This window comes from Chiloscyllium plagiosum, chromosome 27, assembly GCF_004010195.1.
Source record: "Chiloscyllium plagiosum isolate BGI_BamShark_2017 chromosome 27, ASM401019v2, whole genome shotgun sequence".
Taxonomy (NCBI): domain Eukaryota; kingdom Metazoa; phylum Chordata; class Chondrichthyes; order Orectolobiformes; family Hemiscylliidae; genus Chiloscyllium; species Chiloscyllium plagiosum.
Genome location: NC_057736.1, coordinates 45,069,161 through 45,075,160, shown reverse-complemented (window position 1 = coordinate 45,075,160; position 6,000 = coordinate 45,069,161). Strand labels below are relative to the sequence as shown.

The 6,000-nt window shown below is 39.7% G+C and overlaps 1 protein-coding gene across 7 annotated transcripts in view; it reads right to left on the bottom strand.

Moving 5' to 3' along the window:
• The window catches only part of LOC122563754 (adhesion G protein-coupled receptor B2-like), a 776,300-nt gene that overhangs the window by 533,877 nt on the left and 236,423 nt on the right, over positions 1-6,000 (bottom strand). Inside the window, exons 1-2 of one of the 7 annotated variants that reach the window (XM_043717948.1) lie at positions 3,383-3,387; positions 152-157 (exon numbers count right to left, since the gene is read on the bottom strand). The exons of the other annotated variants lie outside the window; for them this stretch is intronic. The gene's annotated coding sequence lies outside the window, so the exon portion shown is untranslated. Of the gene's footprint in view, positions 1-151; positions 158-3,382; positions 3,388-6,000 lie in introns of those variants that run through there. 7 annotated transcript variants of the gene reach the window in all.

Sequence of the window (6,000 nt, the reverse complement as noted above, 5' to 3'; positions counted from 1 at the left end):
GAAAAAAAAAAGAAAAAAAAAAGAAAAAAAAAGAAAAAAAAAATAAACCAGTGTCATACATCCTGTTCACTCTGAGGGCTGGCTCAGAGGGAGCTGGATCATGTCAAGGACTCACCACATGTAAATAAAGGATGACTTGGTGACAGGCTACCAGCCTCTGTAGAGTTATTTCAACACAGAAAATAACTCTAATGTAAAAATCAATTGAACGTGAAATATATTTTAGTTAACAGATTATCTTCGGTACCAATATTCAAATGCTGTATCATGTTGATTTTTACTTAAATATAGCATGCTCATGAGGATAATTGATTTGATGCATACTTTTGTTCTACAAATTTATTCCAATCTATTAACAATGCTAAAAATGCCATTTAAAGGTGCATAAATAAGGATCTGATACAAGCACAAGTGTCAAAGGGCTGACAATGCAGCAAATATTAAGGCTGAGACAATATTAAGGCTACCTTCAGTTACCAAAGCATTTCTTATGCTTTCACAAAACATGCACAGCCAAGCAGCATCTTGAAAAAAAACAATATTGGCAGATTTAGAATACTAGTCAACATTGGCCATATACACATACACAGAAATGGAAGCATGTCACAACAAGAGTCAAGGCATCAAGTAATTATTTTGAATAAAAAGCAAAAGAATTGTGGATGCTGTAAATCAGAAACAAAAACAGAAATTGCTGAAATGCTCAGCAAGTCTGGAAGCATCTGTGGAGAGAAATCATAATTAACTTTTCAGATTGAGTGACTCTTCCTCAGATTTTCTCCACAAATGTTACTAGACGTGATGAGCTTTTGCAATAATTTATGGTTTTTGTAAGTAATTATTTTGTTTTTGGTTGGCAGATTATTTCAGGCTTGGCAGTGTAATAGTTATGGCCTGAATTTAACCAGCCCTCCAGAGACATACTTGGAGGCTAGACAGGTAGTTTAACAGTGGCATGAAGTGCTTCCAAATAAACCTGTTGGACTATAACCTGGTAGTGTGTGATTTTTTAACTATGAAGAGGGGAACCCAACTTGTTCCTGCCATAGAATAGTATCTAAACCAGGAATAATACCAACTTGGCCATCTACCAAGTGGAAGCAGGCAGCCAATTAAAGCAATGAATTGGCATACTGATAACATATTAAGAAGGGTGTGGGGTGTGCTTGGGTTCCATTCTGAAGGCTCTATGGCCCATAGAGGCGTCCATTGACACCAATACACACATCTCAGTCCTAATGCCTGTCAGGGCATGCCTGCCTAACCCTGACACAGCATTATAGCTTAATGATGCCCATCCTGTTCCTCCAAACTTTGCTACGCTCACTTGTCAAGGACATGGTGTTGGTCACTGCCACTAACACTCCTTCCCATAATCCACCAAGCCTTCCAATGCTGTACTACACACTCCCCCATATCTTGAGTGTTCCACACCCCCCCCCCCGTTATATATTTCTGATATGTAATTTTAAAAATGATATGTTGATAATGCAAAGAATGACTTGCACATGGTTAGAAGATATAATCTGAATTAATGTATGACAGTGATTCCCAAGCATTTTCATATATATGTGTTTTTACAAAACATTTTCCCATTGTGACCCCAGTATGGTGCCATGACTACAGACCTATGACAGGAAGAAGGTGGGAGAAGGGTTGAGACACCTATAAGAGCAGAGTTAGATGAAGTGGAAGTTGCTTAATCCACAGAGATATACATTAAAAATGCACCTATCTTTCGACTGGGCCACAGAAAGGAAAACCACTAGATTTAAAATGATGACTAAATTGTTAAGCACCCAATCTGATACTGTGAGTAAAATTGCAAATGTTCTGTTCACACTTTTTCTGTTTTTAAAGCACATGTTCCACTTTTTTCGTGTATTTGAATGCAAGGAGACAAGGTTTCTTCAAGATTGAGGCCTTAAATAAAATTCAGCGAGGTGTCAATGAGGCTTTGCGTAAGAACATTTTATTTTTAAAAAATTCATTTGTGGGCTGTGGACATTGTTGGCGAGGTATCATTTATTACGCATGACCAACTTGTCCAAAGTGGGTGAGGGTGCGCTGCTTTTTGGAACCACTACAATCAAAGTTGTGCTGGAACATCCAGAGTGATTATGGAAGAAATCCCAGGATTTTTACCCAGCGACAGTGAAAACAAGCCTTGAGATTGCCATCTGAGACATAGTTTAAGTCAGGAGATTTGGTGATAGGGCTGTTGTAAATGGAGACACACTAGCAAGGCAAAAAGGTCATGATGGCAAGACTGTACTTGTCAAACATGACATTTAAACTGTCAAAGTTCATTCATCATGTTTAATCAGAGAGAAGATATTTTTTAATCAACATGTTCAGAAATGTATTACACACCTCTGGAGCAGGTGTGGATTTGAACCTGGACCTCCAGGCTTAGAGGTAGGGACACTACTATTGTCAGAAGAGGTCCTTAATCAGAGTGAAGTTTTTTTAATCAACTGCTGAGTCACATTGTAATTTGGCTGGAGCAGATGGGACTTGAGTCCGGATCCTCTGGTCTAGAAGTAGGGACACTACCACTGTACCACAAAAGCCTTCTTAATCAGAGTGAACATTAAGATATCAGACTCAGGGTAGCTGATAGGAGTAAACAAAGCACTTTGTATCTTGTGTTGATTTGAGGGTTCCGAGTCATAAAATATGGTGGATCAAGAACTAAGTAATAATAATAATAGGTGGCACGGTGGCCCAGTGGTTAGCATTGCTACCTCACAGCACCAGGGACCCGGGTTCAATTCTACCCTCAGGTGACTGTGTGGAGTTTGCATGTCCTTCCTGTGTCTGCTCCCCCAGGTGCTCTGGTTTGCTCCCACAGTCAAAAGATGTGCAGGTCAGATGGGTTAGCTATGGGAAATGTAGAGTTACAGGAGTAGGGTGGTTCTGGGTGGGAAGCTCTTTGGTGTAGAATCGATGGGCTGAATTGCCTGCTTCCACACTGTAGGGTATCTGTGACAATAATGAGATTACGACCCATACAGGTATCACATTCAAAGACTAACTGCTCAGATCTTATACTCATATGACATATTCCAGAGAGGATTCAATGATTGGAAGGATGTGGCAATTAGGGATATACAGGAAAAGGTATAACAAAATTCAAATATTGGTCAGATGTTCACAATGATGGATAAGATGTTCACAATGTTGTGAAAGAGTAGAAAGTAAGGCAGTACAATGCAAATAGTGATAACTGACAAATTCTTAGAATTTTCTTGGCTAAGCATCAGTTTTATTGAGTTTCATAGAGTGTTTCTCTGCACAAAGTCTTGTGAATTTCCCCTTAGCATTTTACAAACACACCTCATTAACTAAATATCTTGCCATTATTTATCAATTCTACCACTTGCTGCACCCAAAAAAACTCGCCACTCCTCGCTATCCCCAAATGGATTGGCATCTCTAACTAGTGCCATCCTTAAAAAGCCATTTTGCTCCCAGACAAGTACGGTCATTGGCCAGCAGGGTTCCAGATATTTGCCCCAGACATGACAGAGAAAGTAGAACTGTCATTCCATTTTGTGAACAGAGAATTGGAGGTCCTAATGGATGGGATGATGCCATGGTGGGCATCCTCTTCCCCCTAAGACCAGTAGAAGAGGCCAAAACACTAAGCTGTAGCAGACTGGTCAGAGATTGCCACGTGGGGTAGTACAGACTCATCCACTTGGAAAAATGCACAGCGTTGTAGGGAGGTCAATTTCCTTCTCCATTCTGCCAGTATAACTGCGAAGAACAGTACAGCACTCTAACACGTCCTTTGGCCCTCTAAGACTGCATGAACTAAACTCATAAGATTAATGAATTCAGACATTAGTGATGGGTCCAGATCACAATGATACAGTACTCAGTGCAATTGTCTACGATTTCATAGAAGTAATCATGGAATTCTTAAGTATGAAAACAGGCCATTCAGTCAAACAAGTCCACACTGACTCTCCAAACAGCATCTCACCAGACTCAATCCCTACATTTTCCATGCTTAATTCACCTAACCTACACATCCCTGGTCACTTTGGGCAATTCAGCATGACCAAGCCACGCAACCTGCACATCACTGGACTGAGAGGGGGAACCAGAGCACCAGGAGGAAACCCAAGCAGACACAGGGAGAATGTGTAAACTCCATACACAATCAGTCACCCAAAACTTGGATTGAACCTGGTTCCCTAGCATTGCGAGGCAACAGTGCTAACGACTGAGTTTCCTTGAGTAGTTCATTTCTGAAGAGCAATGTCAAATGAGCACATAATCTGTGCTGCAATCAATATGCAATTCCCGTATAGTTTCTGCAAATGGTAGAACATCCTTCGCTGCTGAAAAGTGATTGTAACAATTCATTCAACAATTTGATTGATTTATGCTGTATAAGGCTGATCACACACAAAGGTCGTAAAGGGACAGCACTTATGTGGCTTGGGCAGCTCATACATAAGTAGACACAGAGAGGATGGTTTTGCTATATATATCACCCAGCAGTGATTGCTCTTATATAAGTTCAACCAGCATTGTTTTAAACTTGCTTTTGTAGAAGGTTGTCCAATCACGCTAAGCAACAGGCCTAATGGATAAAACTTTGGACTTATCATTAAGAATGGTGTGCATTTGAGGTCTCATTGTATTCACATTGTGTGTTAAAATTGGATAGGTCTTTTGGAATTGCATGATATCCATGCACGAGGTCTGCTTTGCATCTTTTCAAGGATACACTGTCTTTATTGGACATCAGTTTGTGGATATATAGATAGATAGGTCACCGGGCATAGAGGAGTTCAAATTTAGCAAATACCTCTTCCTGGTGGATGTAGGATATTGGGGCAACAAAATTGAAACCATGTGCAAGAACAACCTCCTCACTTTCAGAGAACACATAGCTAGAGATTCATTAAATATTTATTGGCATTTTTTATTAATTTGCAAAACCACTCGCATGAGTTTATGGTGAAGGTGTGTCTTAAATAGGTACTGCTTATGGCACAGTCATCTACTGAAGCAACATAGCAGCATAAACAGATTAAATTGAAAAATGAAAGAAATCAACGCACTTCAAAACAAGCACAAAGCTTAATTAACCACCCTATTGCAAACCTGTTCAATCTCACCTTGCAGTTAATATCCCTGCAATCATGAGACTAAGCCTTTGCGTCAATCAATGTTTGAAATTAAAACTGGCACAACCTTGTGTTTAATGCACCCTTGAAGAAATTAAATAGACGGCTTACCTACAAGTCAAACTACGTTGTTGCTCATCTTTATTGCACCTTTGTCTCAGGTATACAAATAGCCAATTGATAACGTAATACAAAATGTATCTTTTTCAACAATACTCAAGTCTTATTCCCTGCTGCTAAAAACTTAGTTCTATATGCATGGAATTCCTTTGTTTAAAAAAAAGCTCATTGTTTGACTCATTTCATTCTGAATTCTGAACATGACATTACAATGAACGTAAATTATAGATTTCAATTGAAACTAACTGTCTCAGTGACAATTTTTCAACTGATTGGTTAAATAGTAACACAGAAACCCATGCAACTCACAGAGTGCCTTTAGAGGGTGCTACACTACAGAAGATCTCCAGAAATTGTAAGTTGATGCTTATCACCTGCATGCATATGTCATGTTACATGCATACCAAATAGCGGGCGATAAACAGAGCCAGAAACTTAAGAATGAGATATAAGCTCTGAAGTCTTGCCAGATGTCGTCATGATTAGTGGTGGGTAATTAAACAACCAATAGGAGGGGGATGTTCAACAATCATCCCCACCCTGGCTGAGATCAGGGAAAGACAGATGATAGAAGACCTCCATGATGGCCCGAGTTGAAGGATAAGCATCTCTACATCTAAGTCAAGACTCAGTCAGAGGCTATGGTTGCAGAGAGCAATCCTTTTCTCTCATTTATCATCCCGATCTGGTATCCTTTCCTTGAATATAGGCATTATGGCAGCTGCCGAGTACC